This window comes from Stegostoma tigrinum, chromosome 3 (assembly GCF_030684315.1).
Source record: "Stegostoma tigrinum isolate sSteTig4 chromosome 3, sSteTig4.hap1, whole genome shotgun sequence".
Classification (NCBI taxonomy): Eukaryota; Metazoa; Chordata; class Chondrichthyes; order Orectolobiformes; family Stegostomatidae; genus Stegostoma; species Stegostoma tigrinum.
In genome coordinates, this window is record NC_081356.1 from 10,842,178 (window position 1) to 10,862,535 (window position 20,358).

The window sequence follows — 20,358 nt, forward strand, 5'->3', positions numbered from 1 at the left end:
ATTAAACAAGAAGGAGTACAGAAGAGAATCGTTAGGTTGCGACCTGGACAGGACGGTTTGAGTTATAAAGGAGAGGTTAGATGACCTGGGCCTTTTCCCCTGGAAGACTAAGGGGTGGCCTTATACAGGTACATAAATTTATGAGGGGCACAAATAAGGTAGATAGCCGACAGCTTTACCCCATGGTAGGGGAGTGTAATACTAGTCAGCATGAGTTTAATTGGAGAGGGGAGAGACACAAAAGGGTCCAGAGGGGCAGTTTTATCCTACAGAGCATGGTTAGTACCTGGAACAGGGAACCAGAGATAGCAGTGGAAGGGATTAAAATTTTTTAATTTAAGAATTATTTGGATAGATAGATGGTGGAGATAGGTATGGACGAAAATGGGCCCAAATACAGGAGAATGGGGCTGGATTAATTGTGAAGTTTGGGTGGCATGGACAAGTTGGGCCTAAGGGTCTGTTTCCACATTGCAGACCTCCATGACATCATCTATTATAATTGAAATGACTAATACTTCTGGATATAACAAGACTACAAACAGCACACAAGCTACACAGTCATATTGAAAGTGAAGTCACATATAAAACTATTGTTCCTTAATCTGCTTTAGATCCAACAACTGCAATTAACTCATTTTGATGTGAAAGTCTTTAACCATCAGCACACAAGTTACTAGTGCATAATTTTGCAACACCATTAAAATGACAAGTACATTGATGCAATCAATTAAGGCAACCCAGAAACCAGCACATGCACAGTAAGGTACAAACTGCATGCAAGCAACACCTTGGAGAACCATTAAATTCAAATACATGCGAGTTCATAAACAGTTTATGGATAAAACAGAAGTATTTTTGTCCTTTTGTTTCTTTAACTTGCATTTGTCATGCATGTTTAATAACATGCCAAAATATGTTTTGCAGGAATATCAGCCAGTGAAATCTAACAAACAGCACATTGAGTTCAGATGGCTAAAAACTTGACCACAAAGGTAGGTAAGTTCATGAAATACACAAGTGGGATGGATAAGAGGCAGAATTAGAAGAACAGAGCAAAATTTGCTTATTGTTGCATTGAAGGAGATTACAAAAACAGCAAAATACAGGTAATGGAGCAATTTGAAAGCTAGAAATTCTTCAAAATTGAGGAGCAAATAAAGCTATTTCAGCAGAAATTTAAGAACACTGTCCATTCACCAACAGCTGTGATCCGAGGGAAAGTGCCGATTTATAGCATTGCCCCTGGCCTTGTAATCCACAGGACCAGGCTCATGCTCTAGAGACATGGGTTCAAATCTCAACCACAGTAAAAATAATTCCGGAATTAAGATTAGTGGTGACCATGGAATCATCATCAATGCTCCCAAAAAAATCTAGTTTACCAATGTACTTTAGGGAAGGAAAATAGGTCATCCTTACCTGGTCTGGCCTACATACGAGTCCAGAACAACCTAGTTAAGTCTTAACTGTCCTGAGGTGGCCTCTCAATCCACTCAGTTCAAGGGAAGTTAGGGATGAGCACAAATGCTGGTCTGACCAGTGACACCCACATCCTATTAAAGGACAAAGAAAACAGAAGAGCAAAATTGATACTGTAAAGTACTTAAAATTTTGACGTTGACATTATACTTACTTGTATACATAATTGTGTATAGTTTAAAAGCAGGAGCAATAAAAGGGTCGGATCACCAATTCTGAGCACTGGTGCATAGTCCTCTCAGAAAGACTGTACCTTTTAGGAACATGATATCTTATACCAGTACCATCACAATTCTGAAAAAAAAAACCTGGAAGAACTTGGGATGCTGCAAATCAGAAATAAGTACGGAAATTGCTAGAAAGTCTCAGCAGGTCTGGCAGCACCTGTGGAGAGAAAGCACAGTTCATATTTCAGGTCCTGTGACCCTTCTCCAGAACCAAAGGCTTCAATGGTCTGAAGAAGGATCACTGGATCCAAAATGTTAACTCTGATTCTCTCCATAAATGCTGGAAAAACTCAACAGGTCTGGCAGCGATTTCTCTTTTTGTCCATAATGATTATTTGTAGTTACAATCTAAAATGAAAACTTACTTATCAAGTAGCAATAACTGTTGATTGGTGCATCGACTGAAACGTTTGCCCATAAGAATAATGGAAGTGCAGATAGTCTATAATTTAGTGGTATTTTGCAGAGCTATGGGTAAAAGGTAAAAAGGAAAGTCACTACAGTCTTACCAAATGATAGGTCTATTCTCTTAGAGAGAAGACTGGTGGTGGTTTAACCAGTGAGTCACCATGCCTTAGGTAAGAAGAGAGGTTGAGAAGCCCTGAACCACTGCTACTAGCAAATAGCTGCCCAGCCAACTGAGCTAAACAAAAGCAAGACTTGCTGGACTGGTAGAGGAAATGGGACTGGCAAGATTGTTCCACAGTATCTGGTATTTCATAGGCCAAAAGACCACCTTCTATACCGTAAATGGCTGTAGCATTTATATACCACCTCCCAAAAACATTCACTGCTCCCTTAAAAGCCAAAACTTCCTGAATCAATGGGATGCTTCCAAATTGGCAAAGCAAGTAAGGAAAACAATACATTTGAATGCTTCGTTCAGCACCTGACAGCCAGAATTTCTAAAACACTTTCATTACGAAGGCAAAACAACCTATGTGGGGGGGCCTGGACTTGTAAAGAATTGAGTTACCCAAAAGACAATTTTGTATCACTTGCAGGAAATGCAATACTCACAGAAGCCATCACTAGATCATGAGTCCTAAACCTACCTCAAAAAAAAAATGCTGGTAACTTCAAATTTAATCACAATTATTTTTATCATTACAGTGCAAGAGGAGATTGTGGGCCACTGTGCCTAGACCAACTTTGTTACCTGGCTTGACTCAAGTCTAGCATTAACTTCCTGCCTTTTCCACATATCTCTAAACTTCAGGAAATAACAGATTCCAAAAAAAGACAAACACTTTCATCTTTATATTTCTTTAAAAAACTGCAACTACCATGATTAAAATTGCTGAATTGCAAACTGTGCAGGAAACATCTTTGACTTGTCAAATTAGTAATTTAACAGGAAGAAAACAGTGTCAGGAAGAGTACCCAATGAAGTAACAAAACTTTCCATTTTGAAGACTGTACATATGGTACATATTAACAAGACTGATGATTTCCTCAACACTTTTGGAATAGATCAGCCTAGTTTTGACATAATGCATTGCTTGAGCCAAGTTTTGATCTTTGACATTTAACTACAGAAAAGCAGATAAATTTCTCCAAGCAAAAGATTTTACTCTTTTCACAAAGTTAGTTAACATTCAGGATTTCACCTGCATCTTTTTTTTTAAAACTGAAAAGCACTAATATTTTCCATCATGCCCCATTTCATTTCCTTGTGCTGGAGTTCAACTGAACTTTGCTGGAACCAAATGAATACTGCAGATCAAATTACATTTAGTGGAGGTTTAACCACCACTTTTGGAGCTAGCAATCAGTCTTGCTTTACTAATTCAATTGCTAACTGCCAACTTTGTATTTTCTACTACTTTGCTGCACAACTCACTTTAGGCTGACATGGAGCTACTGAAGTAGAAATGTAGATCACAAATTGTTAACCTCAGCTCAGCAAACATTGAACTATGATCTATACAGATACCATTTCAACAGAATATACTGTTAAATCTCTACAGTTACACTAGTAGAAAATCATGCCCTTATGGTCGATTACTTAACCAGATTTCAACTTTAATTTAAATAAATAATTTATGTTAATTGGCCAATCGAAATTGAGAGATAAATGTTTCTGGGTTAGTTATGCATTTTTTTAAACTGAAGAATTCAATTTTGACCACTGGAAAAGCTTTTAGTTCAGAAGAAACTGGCTATGCATTCTCAGCTCAGTTAAAAAAAGAACATGCAGGGCATATGATACCAATAAACAAGAAGACTGCCTCTTTATGTGACATTCAAACTTAAATTTAAAATAATCTGGAGCAAAGGCAAAACCTCTTAAAAGAAAGCTTCCTTTTAAAATCTCCCAGAGTAGTCAGCTTCCTCTGTGGTAAATCTTAACATGTGTACCACCCTTAACCAGACTTGATGCTTCTTCTAAGTTTGCTTACTTCATTGATTAAAGTTGCTAATGAACTGACATAAGGTTTCAGTGCACTCCAAACAAGCAAACTCCACGTTCATTCTAAAAGCCTAGTTATTCCTTCAACAGATTTGCTGAAAATATCACTCAAATCATTTTGTACAAAATGTTCAGGCTACACAGGTTGTAAACCAGCAGTCCTGTAGAAACCTATGTAGATTGTGTATTTTATATTAAACCATTAAGAGATACAGCTTGCAACTGAGTAGTCAGATTACTCATCCAAGTTCTCCATTTTATCACAAGTGCAATTCATAATATGGATTTTCAAAGAGAGATGGAACAATCATAAGAATTTGTGCCATTTTAAAAGTATTCTTTAACAGTCTAATTCAAAATATCACAGTTGAACAGTAATTTGTTACACTGAACTTACAACTTAAGAAAAAGTGAAAAGGCAATTCAAACAGTTTATTTTAAAGCAAAAAAGTTGACAGGGCAACTTTCAACAGGCAGGCAATTAAAATGCCATGTTCAGCAAATAGTTGTGAACACAAAACCTAGCCAAAACGTGTTTTAGGAGAAAACTAACAATATCTGACTGCAGCATTCACAGCAAGATGATTTCTTTCATTAAAATTCTACAGTAACTCAGCTGAATACAACTGATCAAGATGTTAGTTTGTACAGACAGTTTCTTCAAATACCACAGATTGAATCAACGAGATAACATCTCAGACCAATGGATCTTTCACTATTTGAAGTACAACGTGGACCTTGAAATTTGGGTTACAATCAAGCTAAGCCTCAATACTTCCTTCAAAATCAGCTGATAGTCAATCAAGGCCACAGGTAGAATTACCACTTCAACAAGCACAAGAGGGCTAACAGCAATTAGAGTCATTACCAAGAGAAGAAAGAAAAAGGATCAAGAACCAAAAAAAATTAAGTTATTCCATAAAACTAAAACTTGGTGAAGTGCATTGAGAGGAATCCACGGATATGGGGCATGAATAAATATCAGATGATACTTGACATAACCAATGGATCATGGAGCAAATTTGCTATACCAACATGAGTCTTATATTATTTCTTTATTCACCGTCTCAGCCACCTGGCATGCATTATAACAGCCACATACTTAAACTGGTTGGGGGCACATGGGGAATAAGGACAAAACGAAATTCAGCAAACTGTTGAAACTGTGAGCTGCTAAGTCTTCAGGTCGTGGTGGACTTCTTCTGAAGGTCTTAAAAGAAGTGGCTCAAGAGATAGTTAATGCATTGGTTTTAAATTTTCCCAAAATGCCCAAGATTCAGGGCAAGTTACATCAAATTGGAAGTTAGCAAATGTAATTGTTTATTTCATAAAGGGAGTCAAAGCAGCAAACTGCAGGCCAGTTAACAATAACATCCATCATTGGGAAGAAATTAAAAGTTGTTATTATTAAAGACAGAGCACTTGGAGGAGTTCATGGAAATCAAGCAGTCAACTTAGTTTTGTGAAAGGGAAGTCACATTTAACTAAGTTATTGGACTTCTTTCAAGGACATAGCATGCTCTAGATATAAGGGAACCTCTGCATGTCGAAAGGGCATTTGATAAGGACCACAAAGTTTACAGTGCTAAATAGAAACTCATAGTGTAAGCGATTTACATATTGACCAAAGAGAGAAGATTGGCGGGCTAAAACGAACAGAAAGTAGGCATAAACGGATACTCGACAGGTTAGCAACTACCAGGAAATCTCGTGGCTCAAGAATCAGTGCTGAAGCCTCAACCTTTTAATAAATGACTTGGATGAAGGGACAGAAGAGAATAGTTAATTTTGCTGATGACACAAAAATAGGTATGAAACTTAGTTACAAAGATGATATGAGGGGTCTACAAAGGGATACAGAAGGTTACGTGAGTGGCAAACTGAGTATAATATGGGAAAATGACCAACAGCCCTTATTTGGATGAAGAACATAAAAGTCATTATCTAAAGAAAAAAGACAAAAGAGCTCAGATGCAGAGGGATCTGAGTATCATAGTACATTAGTTGCAGAAGATTAGAAGGCAGGTACATCAAGTAATGAGGAAAACCAATAGAATGCTATCATTTAATGAGAGGATTTGTAATACCGCAAAAAAATTATATTTCAGTTATATTACGAGACCACACTGCAGTACTGTATATAGTATTGGTTTCCGTATGTCAGGAAAGATAGGAATACAATAGAAGCAGTTCAACGAAGATTGACTGCAGTAATAGCTGGATTGGGGATGTTGCCATATGGAGAAAGATTGGACAGGTGAGCTTGTATCTGGAGTTTAAAAAATAAAAGGCACCATGATTAAAACACAAGATCCTGAGGAGTCTTCATATGGTGGATGCACTCATCATTAACGGTGCACGCTATTAGAGAAGATATTTCTCTTTAAGACTGATAAAGAGAAACTTCTCCCAAAATCATGAATCTTTGAAACACTTGAAAAAAAAGTGGAAGGAAAACTTTGAAATATTCCATTAGTGACAGGCAAAGTGAGAGGTTATTGAGGTCAGGTGAGTTTGAAGAGTAATCAGAGCAGACAAGGTATTGAATGTTGGAGCAGGTTCAAAGGGGCAAGTGGCGTAGAGGTGTTCTTAGATCCTATGTCCACGAGAAGTGTCACAAGAATTTCATGTCAGGAAAATAATGCAATTCCTGCTTGAATATCTTTGACTTTCTTCACAGACAGAGGTTGAGTGTTGGACCGACGTCTGTCAGAAACTTGAAAGTTCAGGTACTTCAAGAGGTGAGATGTGCATAAGCTGAGGTAGTGCTGCGCTTTTGACGATTTTGTTTCTCAGTTGGAATGTTAATCTGGAGATTACATACATCCTCTAAAACAGAATAAAATATTTCACAACACAAATCCAAGAGCATGGGAATTCACCTAGTGGCCTGACCTACATTAAATTATTGCTTCAGTAAAGTTGCTTGAGAAATTTAAAAAAAAATATCAATCTGGTCATTTAGGGCTGCTGAGTTTTTTTAAAATTCACATATGGAATGTGGGCACTGCTGGCAACACCAACATTTATTGCCTGTCCCTAGTTGCCCTTGAGAAGGTGGTGATGAGCTACCTTCTTGAACTACTGCAGTCCATTCAGTGTCAGTGAACCCACAATACGACAAGGGGAGGGATTCCAGGATTCTGACCTAATGACCTTGAAGGAACAATGGTATTGCTCCTGCCTCTGAGCCAGAAAGGCTGGGTTCAAGTCCCATCTGCAGGTTGATCAAACAACAATTTCAAAATAATTTGGGCATTTAGATTATGATTATATATTAGTATATTATATTACGAGAACAACATGGCTGACCTGATTGCTTACTTTCAAGTATAATGGTTATTCTAAGGTATCTATTCAGTTGAAAGTACTGCAGTGTGTTCAATGCAAATAAATGTAAGTACGCTCTTTGCTGAAAAATCAAACCACACTAATATTGAAAATATTGAACCTATATCCCCACTTATCTAAATAATCTATCAAATTAGGTTAACAAATCCCATATCAGCAGTATTACAAACATGTTTCTTACTGCATAATTTTTGAATAATCTGCATAAATTAAAAATACATTCTGTTATATTTACTGGTCAAATTACTTTAAAATCTGACAGCCTTACAACCTTGAACTCATTTGCATTTCTAACCATGCACAGGGTGTTAAATAAGATTGAATAAATGCAGCATCTCTTGTTGGTACACCTCACGCTGCAAGTTTTTATGCAGTTCCAACAAAAATATGTAATTATCAATTATAAAAACCTAAGTATATTTAATCACTCCACAATTTGAAGGTTGAACATAAGGTCCTTCTACACTTCAGATCAAACAACAAAATGCTTTTGTTTGTGTTCTGAGCAGTAAATTGCCAATATCCTTGATACAATGGTATCCAAGATGTGGAACAAAAACAGAAGAGAATAAAAGTCTCCAGGTCAGATTTCATTACCAGGTTGCTTGTTTCCGTTAACAGCCTGGGCAATTGGGTGGCCATTTAATAGGAATTCATATAGTCAAAGTTTGCCTAATTATTGACATGGTGGTTAACTGAAGCATTCATCAGAAAAACATTTAAAACAACAGGCATGATTCTCAACAATAGTGGCAGGTCTCCTTTCTCCCATACAGTATACAGCTCCTGTCAAAGTGATTGCAGAGTTTTTCTTCATAATTTTTTCTTCATATTTGATTTGATTAGTATTTATGATTAGGATGTGAATATTATGAGAAAAGAAAGAGAAACAGATTTATTACATGTCAAAGAACTTTTGACAAAACCTCTGACTGATTGTCTATTGCCACAATTCCTGCTTTTATTTCAGATTTCTGGCACCTGCAGTATTTCTCTTCAGTGTAATTGGCTTGCTGCCATCAAAAGCAGCACTTGTCACAGGATAAGTCAGCAGTGCTTGTTAGATCTTGTACTTGAACTTTTTAAAAAATTGATCACATCACGCCAAATATCTTTTAGGACTCAACTCCAAAATATCATGGAACATTTTCACTTATTGACAGCAATGGAATGCTGGATTACATGCAATTATGGAGGCTACCCTGTCCATCATGGCCAAACCTAGGGGCACGTAGGAAGTTTTGCAGCAGTACTTGGAATCAAAGAACAAGAACTTGTTAATGTTTTTGACAAATTCATAAAGCAAGGTCAATATGATTTATGACTTCTATATGATACAACGTACCTATCTGCTAACAGAGGACACCTTCATTGTTTGTACATTCTATGCATAATGAACAAAAAAATTCATGCAGAGAACAATACAGTGCAGAACAGGCCCTCGGGCCCTCAACGTTGCGCCGATCTGTGAACTAATCTAAGCCCATCCTCCCATACCATGATCATCAACTGCATGGAAAGCTTACGAATCAATTTGCATAATGCAAGCTAAATAAACAGGTCACCAGACTTCACATACAACATGCTAGTCTTAAACAATTAAAAACCAGGTACATGTCCCCTCTTAAAAAGCATGTTGGCACATGACTGACACAAACAGGAATATAGCAGCAATAGGCAAAATAAATTAAACATGATGAATTGTAACATGATGAGCAGAATAGCTTCAACTTGAATGCCAACATTCAACTGAAAAACCTAAAGACAACAGTTCAAAATTAATAAACATCTAAGCAAATCCCAGATCTTTGCCATTTCCTACAAATTTATTAATACAATAGCATCCATTATGGCAAAGATATATCCAACAAAATGACAATTGGGGTAGTACGTGGGCACAGTGGTTAGCACTGCTGCCTCACAGTGCCAGGGACCTAGGTTCGATTTCAGCCTTGGCTGACTGTTCGTGCAGACTCCATACATTCTCCCTGTGTTATAGTGGGTTTCCTCCCAAGGTGCAAAGATGTGCAGATTAGGTGGATGGGCCATGCTCAAAACAAAATTGCCTCATAGACACCATGGATGTCCCGGTTAATGACAAAAACCCCATGCGGGAGTTATGGAGATGGGTATGAATCGGATACTTTTGGAGGTCTGATGGGCCGAATAGCATCTTTCTGCATTGTACGGATTCTATGGCAATATTAATATTATTGGCTTATTGTTTCCAAAGGAAAAAAACACTCTCAGTTAGAAATTAGCCAGCATTCAAATGATAAATTTGAAAAAAGGAGGACTGGAGGTCACTGTCCACCACCACTTTACATCTGTCTAAAGTGCAGTCTGAATCTGATTAATAACTTTAAATCATCATGAGCAGACATAAACTGTGAAAGAGGAGGTCATCATGTGACAGAACTCTACTCACTTTAGATAGACAAGTTAAGACAAATCTCAATAAGAACCAAAAGAACTGCTGATGCTGTAAATCAGGAACAAAAACAAAGTTGCTGGAAAAGCTCAGCAGGTCTGGCAGCATCTGTGAAGGAGAAAAGAAAGAGTTAACAATTCGGTTCCGGTGATCCTTCCTCAGAACCCAATCCTCTGTCTCAGTGATTGTGCACCTGGACCGAAGACCAATTTCCAAACATTATTCTCAAGAGCAAAGTGTGACTCCCTTGCTATAAATGAACAAGCAAGCACATTATTCAATTTTCAAGTTCTCACTCTCAATTATTATGACTGCAACAGCTATGGTTCAAAAACCATACACATCATACCACAACAGGTCATCAGAATAGAAATATTAGAAATAGTTTCAAACTTGGAATACAAGATCAACTGCAGCAGCCCAACTCCACTGCAGAGCAGAATAAGCACAGGAGTTGGAGACTTAGAAACGTATCCACAATTTGGAGTACAGCATATCCACATATGCATTTGTGCTAAGTGGTAAACTGCAAGGGGAATATAAAGGGGCTGCACAATTACTTAGAAAAGTCAAGTGAGGGGGGCAAGAATACAACAGGTGAAATATGACGGGTGGAAGTGTGAAGTTACTGCTTTGGTTACAAAAATACAAACATAGAATATCTTTTGAAGTGTTCAGAGACTGGAAAACCTGGGTATTCATGGATATGTGTGCGTAACACTAAACAGAAACCAAACTTAACAAACAGGTACAGCAAGCAATTAGGAAAGCAAATAATCTGTTCTAAAAGTAAAGAGGTATTACTGCAATTATCTGGAGTCTTGCTGAGACCAGAAAGTGCTGTGCATAATTTTAGTCTCCTTACCCAAAGAATGCCAGTGCAATGTAAGCCCGTCAATCTCTAAAATTTTAGTAAGAGTAAAAGATAATCTAATTACAATGCAAGATTCATCAGGGATTTGACAGGATTGCTGCCAGCAAGATGTTTACTGTTGACTAGTGAGTCTGGAACTCGGAGTTTCAAAATAAGAGGGCTTGCCATTTAGGACTGAGATGAAGAGAAACTGCTTCTCCACAAGAGTTTGTAAATTTTTGGAATTCTCTATTTCAGACAACTGTTTGTGTAATTCTTTTTCATTAAATTTGTGGCTACCTTCACAACATACTCTAAAATGCATAAAGCATCATGTACATATGTTTGGGGACACAAAGCAAGAGAACTAGGGTACACATGCACAAATTGTTGAAGGTGAACAGCAGATTGAAAACTTAGCTCGAAAGACACACAAGATCCTCACCTTTATAATGAGAGGCATCGAGTGCAAAGAACAAAGTTATCAATCTTATAAAACACTGGTTCAGCCAAAGAGCACTGTCCAATTCTACACAATGCATTTGAAGAAAGTGGTCAATTCTGCAACCAGTTAGAAGAGTTGGGACGATGCTCCTCAAAGAAGGAAGGCTGTGAAGGGTTTCAATTGAACTGTTCAAAACGATGATGGATCTAAATCGAGTAGACAGACAGAATGCTTTTCATTGGACTTCCAGCATCCAGAGTTTTTGGTTCTCACAAATCAGCAAGTTGCTATTTCTTCACAAGTTTCTCACTGTGCAACAACTGAAGTGAGACATTTAAAATAAAACTGCAGATGCTGAAAATCAGAACCAAAACCTGAAATTGCTGGAGAAACTCAACAGGTTTGGCAGCATCTGAGAATGAAAGCAGACTTAACATTTCAGGTCCAGTGACCCATTCTGAAAGATTACAGGGCCTGAAATGTTAACACTGCTTTCTATCAACAGATGCTGCTCGACCTGCTGAGTTTCTCCAGCAGTTTCTGTTTGTGTTTGAGAAACATTAATTTGATGTTAACATTTTTTCACTTTTCTCTTCTAACAAAAGAAATTTCACTCCCTAGTGTTAAGTCAAGGCACAACCTGATAATAACACAAGTCAGAATTTCACATACAATTATTTTCTCGTGCTTACTTTGAATCATTTAGCAAGTGTTGCCCAACACAATTCTAACTTATCCATTTGCAGACAACCTGAAAAAAATGACTCACGAAGTGAGCACATGATGCCAACACATTCACAAAGCTGTTTCAGAGATAATGGGAACTGCAGATGCTGGGCAATCTGAGATAACAAGATGTAGAGCTGGATGAACACAGAAGGCCAAGCAGCATCAGAGGAGCAGGAGGGCTGACGTTTCAGGCCTAGACCCTTCTTCTGTTTACTTTTCTCCTTTCGTTATCAGGTTAAAACACTCTCTAACAAGAGGAAAAGCCCAACTTCACTCTACAAAAAGGCACAGTCACTCTGCTCAGATCCGACAGAATCACAGACATAGGTCAGGGCATGGAAAAACGCAAACCAATAATAAGCAGTTTGAACATGGCAAGCAATGCAGATTGGCAATTAATATCCAACCATATGCTAGACAGAGAGCTGGACCAAGTACTGGAATATCATGTGAAGAGAATCAACAAGACAAAGATGCCCAAAAATGAGGAGTCATTAATCAGACAGAAATCCAAATACTGGCAAGTGATTAAAAAATGTGATTTCATAATTGATCTTAGATGTTTGTCAAGTAAACATACACAATGCATATACCCACTTGCATTGTGTATATCAGTAATGTGGGAAAAAGGAAACACAGCATTGCCATCCCAGGGTTAATTCGCAATTTCTTTGCAAGACATTGACCTGACCATGGCAAACTGCATCCAGTTCGGCTCTCAAAAGATTGGACAGATTTTTTCTAAAGTATATGGAAGCTCAAGAAAGTAGCTCAATAGCAAGTTGTAAATGCTCAGTACTCAAACTCAAGGAGCCATGACATTGGTAAACTTTTGATCAAGTTATAGTCCTAAAACTCCAGCCCACATGGCAACTTTATGATCCTAAACCAATAAACCCAGGTTTCCCTCAGCTGTGGTAAAGGTACAAACAAAAGGCTTGCACAATCTGTAGAGGTCTCAAAGTTCTTTCATACACTGTTGTATTCAAGAGGCAATCCACATACAGCCAACTCCCTCAAATATGGTAATGATTAGAAAATCATGTTAACTGAGGAATAAGTATTTGTCAGGACACACAAGGTAACTCCCTTACTCTTGAATATTTACACCCCTACATTTTGTTTTTATTTTACAGAATGCACATCAAAAAAGCTAAAAGTCATGGAGCCCAATAAGTTTGTTCTGCCATTCATAGCATAATTAATATTCTGCCTCAAATTCACTTCCCCGTTATTCCTCTTCACCCATTCCCTCAATTATCAAATATCTCTATTCCAATATTGAATATATTAAACAGTCGTACATTCAGGCCCTCTGCAGTATAAAATTACAAAGATAGACAAGGAGAAATCTATTTGTCGCAGTTCAAAATAATAAATGTCTTATCATGAGAGCACTCCACATGTTTTAAACTGCCAGCCAAGGACAGATACTAAGAGATTGCTTCAAACTCATTGAAGGTCCTTAGAAACTTACACATTTCAATGACAACTCCTCACATTCTTCTAAAGGCCAGACAGTATAGACCCCATTTACTCATCCAAGGTACCAATCTAATGAATCTTTGCTGTACTGCTTCTAAGGCATGTCATCCTTCCTTAAATATGGAGACTGAAACTCTATGTGGTACTCCAGGTATGCTCTAACCAAATCACAGTACAACTCCAGCATGTAATCATATTTTTGTCCTTCAATCCCCAAATAAATAAGGATCAACATGTCATTTCATGCATCCTTTCTCCAATTTTTATAAACTTACTGCAAAATTAACATAACATTTGTCCCTTAAGGTTAAATAAAGGCAATTTTTAAAAAAAGAAACAATCAATAATGCAATAGTCTAACTGCAATTAACATATGTAAAACAATTTCAATCAATGTAAACAACAATTGCTGTCTAAAATTAAATTGTAAAATGTAATGAAAGTTGCTATACAATTTAATTCAAGTAATATTATGGCAGCATTACCTCACGTTGTTCTTCCAATTTTCTGACTTCTGTTCAAAATCATTGTCAGGTGAAGCACAAAGATGTGACCCTTTATCATCATCACCCACTGTCTCTACGCCTCAAATCCATTTAAAAAGTCAAATCAAGTTTACAGGTAATGGCAAATTGAAGTAATTCTTGTACTTTTACAAAGAAATGAAAATAGATTCTCATTTCTATTTCACAGTCAGAGCATTTATGGAGCAAATGTTTATGGTGTGCATTCCTTCAAGAGCCAACTCTTTAAAAACTGAAGAAAAATGATGCTGAGGGAGTTAGAACTGTCGATGTTGAGTCAGTGAGAACATAGCGTGGAGCTGGAAGAAGACAGCATCGGGGGAGGGGGGGGGGGGCAGAAAAGTTAATGTTTCGGGTCAGGACCTTCTTCAGAAGTTTCTGAAGAAGGGTCCCGATCCAAAACGTCAACTTTCCTACTCCGCTGTGTTCCTCCAGCTCCACACAGAGAGATATACTGCTTATGTTTTGAGGCCAAGAAGGGTTCGTGTATTCGGCACAATTGAAATGTTTGAGCATGAGGAGTTCGAGAATCACTTGAACGGAAACACGCAACCTTGATTCTTTGTGCGAAGTGGGTAAAACAAAGATGAGATAGCGTTGGGGTGGAAGGTGAATAACAGTACATTGACATATATTATTTATGCCCAAGGACGAGTTAAACATCAGTGAACTCCTTCTGTCATCTGTCAAATGTGCACTAATGATGATTCAAAATATATTTTATTTACTGACCACACAACTATTCCACAGTTGTTAAACTCATGACTTAGTTTAATGGAGCAGAACAAAATGTTAAAGAAGTTCAAATCTCTGGCAGAGTAAAGTTATTTAAAGTATTAAAATATCTAATTTTTCACCAAAGTATTTTGATACTTCTACTACCTAAACTCTACATTTCCCTACATTAAGTTGCTGCTCAGAGCAGAGAACTACAAAATTAGGTTCGTCCCCAAAAATTTTTTGATTGAGAGCAGGGGATTGAATGTTTCTGGATTAATTTCTGTCTTTCCATGTAAATCATGACTAACAGCTTCACTAACTTCAAATTTGGGTCTGTGTTCATATTCCATAGATAAGAAAATACACACTTGCACAAAAGAATTGTAGGAATATTTGTGCTGAATTCAAGTAGAATTTTGCTAACTACGGTTTTATCAAGGATGAAGAGTTTCCACAGGCAAAGAACACAGGGCCATTTCCACATGAAGACTGAACAAACCATTGTCAAAATGTTAACTGGAGTACAGATAGCGACCCAGATCTTTAATTATGCCTGCCAGTGGACACGCTGAATGCTCCAATAGGATAAATCATGTGATACAACCAAAACAAACCAGGTTGCATCACAAACCTGTGTTAAGTGAACAGTCAAGAGTTATTAAGCACAGAAACAGACCCCTCAGTCCAATTCATCTGCACAAGCCAGATACCTTAAACTGATCTAAACCCATTTGTCAACATTTGGGCCATATCCCTCTGAACCATTCCTCTGCCTGTACCAACCGGATACTTTTCAAATGTTGTAATTGTACCCGCTTCCACCAGTTGCTCTAACAGCTCATTCCATACACTCACCACCCATTGAATGGAAAAATTGCTGCTCAGGTTCCTTTTAAATCTTTCCCCTCTCACCTTGAAGCAATGCCCTCTAGTTCTGGAATCCCCTACCCTCGGAAAAAGACTTGTCTATTCACCCTATCCTTGCCCCTTTTGATTTTCTCAGTCTCTATTAGGTCTATAATGTTTGTTGCTGTTGGCTGTGTCTCGGTTGATAGCACAGATAAACATCTTACGTTCAGATACCATGGACCAATGTTGGAGAGTCTAGTAAGAACAGTTAAGAATCTCATCAACCAAGATATAATAATCCTAAAGGACAATGAAAGAGATAAATTATGACCTGGAACCAGAAGTCAGCATCCATAATTTGAAAAATTTAACAGAATTTTGGAAAGACTGCAAGTACTGAAACTTCAGGTAAGCAGATGGAAACAAAACGTTATTACAGGTAACAAAATGGACATAGATCAGAGGTGGGGTCACAGTCTTGGAGCACCAAGGACACATGCAGTCGACTATGAAGACTAAACCAAATGTCCAGTTGTTCTCAATTTGGACATGTCATTATTTGCACTTGCAAGTTGAACAATATTGGTTTTCTGGTGTTACAAGTAATAACTGCATTTTGTGAGAAAAAGAGTCATTTTTGTTTTCATAATTAGCATTCAATTTATCATGAATCGCATCATTGACCTCAGTCCAAGAGAAGTCAGTCTCACTTCAACCCTCTGCCCTCCCACCCACTGTGCCCTTTATCTCACACAATTATCCACACTGACTTCACTGCATGCAAAGGAAACACTTCTTCCTGTCACAGTAAATTCAGAACAGTTGAAATGACCTTAATAAGGTATCCAGATATCAATTTTTAAATTTGGAATTGCTAATACATCAGGAATGGACACAATCATGTGATCAAAGGGCATGAAATGTAAATTGGCAGTATGACTTTATTAAGAGGATATCTGAAACAGAGGAATTCATCACTATTCTCAAAAACTAGGTTATAAGCAATCCATACAGGTAATTTCTATCTGTCCTCTACAGAGCACATGTGCTACAAGTACATGCCACAGTGCTATTGGCGATTGATGGTAAAAAGACAGAGGGGAGGAAAGGAATTCCAGAGCTTACTACCTTAAAAGGTAACGGTACAACAACCAATGGTGGAGTAATTAACATCAAGAATATGCAACAGGTCAGGATTGAAAGAGCACAGAATCATTACACAGCAGCAGGTTGCAATTTGACACATCATGCCTGTGCCAGTTCTCTAAATAAGCAATTCACAGACTGCCTGCCCATTCTTCTTCTTAAAAGAAACAAAATCTTATTCCCTTTTGGAAGCTTTGATCCAACGCACCTCCAGCACTAACAGAAATTGTAGACTTTAACCATTCGCCAAGTGAAAAAGATTTTCTTCATGTCAGATAACTCAGAAAATTGAAGGTTACAGGGATGGGGCAAACACATGGAAGAATGTGATAATGGATGTCAATTTTAAAAAAATATCAAACACTGAGTTGGCATTACTAGCAGCAACAGTGGTGGTAACAAAATGTGACAGTCAGGTCACAAGCAGCAGTGTTCCAAATTAGCTTAAGTTTACAATAGATGGAACGGTCATGATGCACAGTGACAAAGTTCCCAGCTCTAGATCAAAGGCATAGACTCAAGTTTCACCTGCTCCAGAGATGTTTAATAATATGTATGAATAGGTTGATTAAGGAATCTTTAAAATGGGGTTTATGGCACAATGGTGGTATCCAGACAGCTGGACCAGAAAATCTGGGCTCAAGACCCAAGATGAGGTGCATTAACATCTTGAATAGGTTGATTAAAATAACTGAAAAGTGACTGTGCCCATCTGCCATTTCCTCAGTGAGGAAAATTCTCTTCTGTCTTCGGATCACTTCTGTCAATCTTCCATTTTTGATGCTCGAGCTTGATGAAATTCATTTTGGGTCTGTATCCATGACTGAGTGGCTAATGCGATGAACTGCAATTTATAAGGGTCTGTGGCACAGTAACATTGTCCGTACCTCTGATCCAGAAAATTCAAAGCCTCATTTGTTCCAGAGATCTGTCAGAACATGTCTGGCAGCAAGTGAGGATTTCTTTCCCAGTTATTTCTCTCTCTACAGATGCTGCCAGACCTGCCCGAGTTCTCTCAGTTCATTTCAGATTTCCAGCATCTGCAGTTTTTCGCCTTTGTTTATATCAATGTGTCAGAACAGTTTGATAAAATTTCCATGATGGCTAAATGTCAGGATCCCAGCAAGGAGTATCATGAACTGTCAAATGTGGGATAATTAATGCTTGAATGAAGATTTCAACAACAATGAACTGAAGCAGGGGCAGATGTCAATGGCTTCAGTGGTGTCACAAATTAGTGTCTTCAATTTCATCTCTCCATCAAGTACACTGTCAAGAACTGATTCTGTAAACCTACAATCACAGGATATCTTATACAAGGTCACAATATGCAACACGCTCAACATAGGCAATGGTATACAGCTCAAAACAGAATCCGACCTACTTGAATTGCAGATAGTGTGCCCACTCTCAGGAACTGTCACAAAAGCATTCCACGGAAAAAGAGGATACAATTAGAATAAGACCATCTGTGCAAGATCATTGCATTCACAGTTAACGCTGTGGTATTTCAGAAAACATCACAGTGTATTTGAAGTGTCAGTTGAAAACATGAAAACACTTACAGCAATTTTTCTTATTTCAAGGTAGGAACAAATGCAGATTGCAGATGCTGGAATCTGGAAACTGAAATACTATCAGAAAGGCTCAGACAAGATCCATGGAGAGGGAGCAGGCTAACGTTTCATGTCTAGATGATTCCTCATCAGAGCTGAAGTGAAGTGTGGAGGGTACAGCATTTATGCTACATGGATTGCAGTAACTGTAATTGACGCGCTAGTCTTTCTATTCCTCGGATGAAATCAACACATTTGGCTTTCTTAGCCTTTGGATTTTTATTCCTTAATCTGAAGTGTCAATGGGTGCTCTTTCCCCTGACACAGGTAGGACGTTTTTAAAAAAGTACGTTTTGACGATCAAACGACAGTAAAGCCCTGAACTCTGCACGGAAATGACCTGGTTTGTTTTAAATACTATAAACATCTCTCTTGACACAGTAACGAGGATGACTGATCGCTGGCACTGCGCCCAGGCAAATCAACAGGTCGGTTCACCTGTAGCGTCTCTGATCTCACCCACCGGAAACCTTAATCGGAAGGCCAAATGTAAAGGACTGAAAGTGTTCGGGTGGGGTGGGGCAGGGCAGAGCAGAGCGAGGGGGTGGGGTGGGGTGGGGAGAAGTAGGAGCGGCTGGAGCTGACCCGCAGGCCGGGGGACACTCGCTCTGAGGGGAATAATCTCCTTGCACACGCACTGAGCCCCCGCCCCGGGGATTGAAAACTCATCCACGACACCACAGGCTTCGCAGGCAAAACCCAGTGGAAGCGGCCCGCTCGCCGAGCAAAAGTCTGCCCGGGCCGTGCGGCTGCCTCCTGGACGTAAAGTGTTTGGATCACCCTCACCTGCCGCCGGCGGGCGCCGCCTCCTCTTCCTCCTCTCACCAAGCCAACATGAAGGGAAATCGCCACAAGTGGAGGAGCCGCAGTCTAACTGAACTCGGAGCCACGAACAGCTGCACTGCAACTGGCGACACGTGTCCGCTTTGTATTTCCTCTCCCAGCGTTGACCTTCCTGCTCCGCCGCGCACTCACACACACATAGCCGACTCCCCGGGTCACAGTTCCTCCGGCTCACTCCGTCCCGCTGACTGACAACACTCAACCCACCGCTGCCGCCATCTTTGTTTGTGACTTTTTACTTCACCTCGACGAGCCCCGCCCCTCCGGGATGATTGACAGGCAAGGTCCTCCGCCCCAACCAAAACCGCACAGCCACACCTACAGATTGATTGACTGGGTGATTGCATTTCGCTCCTCCCCTCAAAAGGCTGGTGAATGTACCCGCCCCCGTCCAACGGCAACCTCAGGCTGATTGACAGGAAACCATCAGTATACCCCGCCCCTCCAGGGTGATTGACTGCTGACGATCCCACGCTTCTGCCACACCCACAGCCTGAATGACGGGGGTGGGGATCATTCTTCACCGCCCCCGCAGGATGATTGACAGGTGTTCCCGCCGCCACATGATGGTGCAAAAACAAAGTTTGCCGGAAAAGCTCTGCGGTCCTGGCAGCATCTGTGAGGGGAAAAAACAGTTAACTTTTCGGGTCCGGTAATCGCGTGTTTATTTCACGGTCCCGCCCCACAGAATGATTGGCAGATGAGGATCTCCCAGTTCCGACACGAAGCGATGATTGACAGTTGAGGATCTCGCCGTTCCCCCCGCCCCCTCCATTCTGATTGACAGCGGTCGTTGCAGCCAGTGCTTCCTTATGAGAATAAGGTGTTAGTACCCATCTGGATCGACAAATGAAAATGATACGACGTCACCATCAGTGTTATGATGGATTGTGGATGCTGAAGGCTAAAATAAAAACGTAAAGCACACACAAAACTCAGTAGGTATGGTGGCATCTGTGCAACATGACTCCATCCATACCGACGGACGTAGAATCAGGTTTCATGCTCCGGGAAAGGGCGCAGCGTTTAGGTAGAACAAAAGGGAAGGTCAGGGATGGGGCAGAATGGCTGGAAGGAGTGAATTACAAATATGTCATGGAAGAAAAACAAAGGGAATGGTATGGTTGCAATAAAGAAACAAAACACCAGCCCCCATTAGAGGAGACGAGTGCCTAGAGGTATTAGCACATAATGTCCCGGGAACTTATTTCGAATTTTGCCCTGGCACATGATGGAACTTGAAT

At 39.3% G+C, this 20,358-nt stretch overlaps 1 protein-coding gene across 3 annotated transcripts in view; it reads right to left on the reverse strand.

Moving 5' to 3' along the window:
• Positions 1 to 19,385, reverse strand: part of dennd4c (DENN/MADD domain containing 4C) — a 134,470-nt gene extending 115,085 nt beyond the window's left edge. The window contains exons 1-2 of one of the 3 annotated variants that reach the window (XM_048525567.2): positions 19,058 to 19,385; positions 1,423 to 1,556 (exon numbers count right to left, since the gene is read on the reverse strand). The gene's annotated coding sequence lies outside the window, so the exon portion shown is untranslated. The remainder of the gene's footprint in view (positions 1 to 1,422; positions 1,557 to 19,057) is intronic. The other 2 variants (XM_048525582.2, XM_048525575.2) reach the window with 2 other exon arrangements.
• Between the last annotated feature and the right edge of the window lie 973 nt (positions 19,386 to 20,358).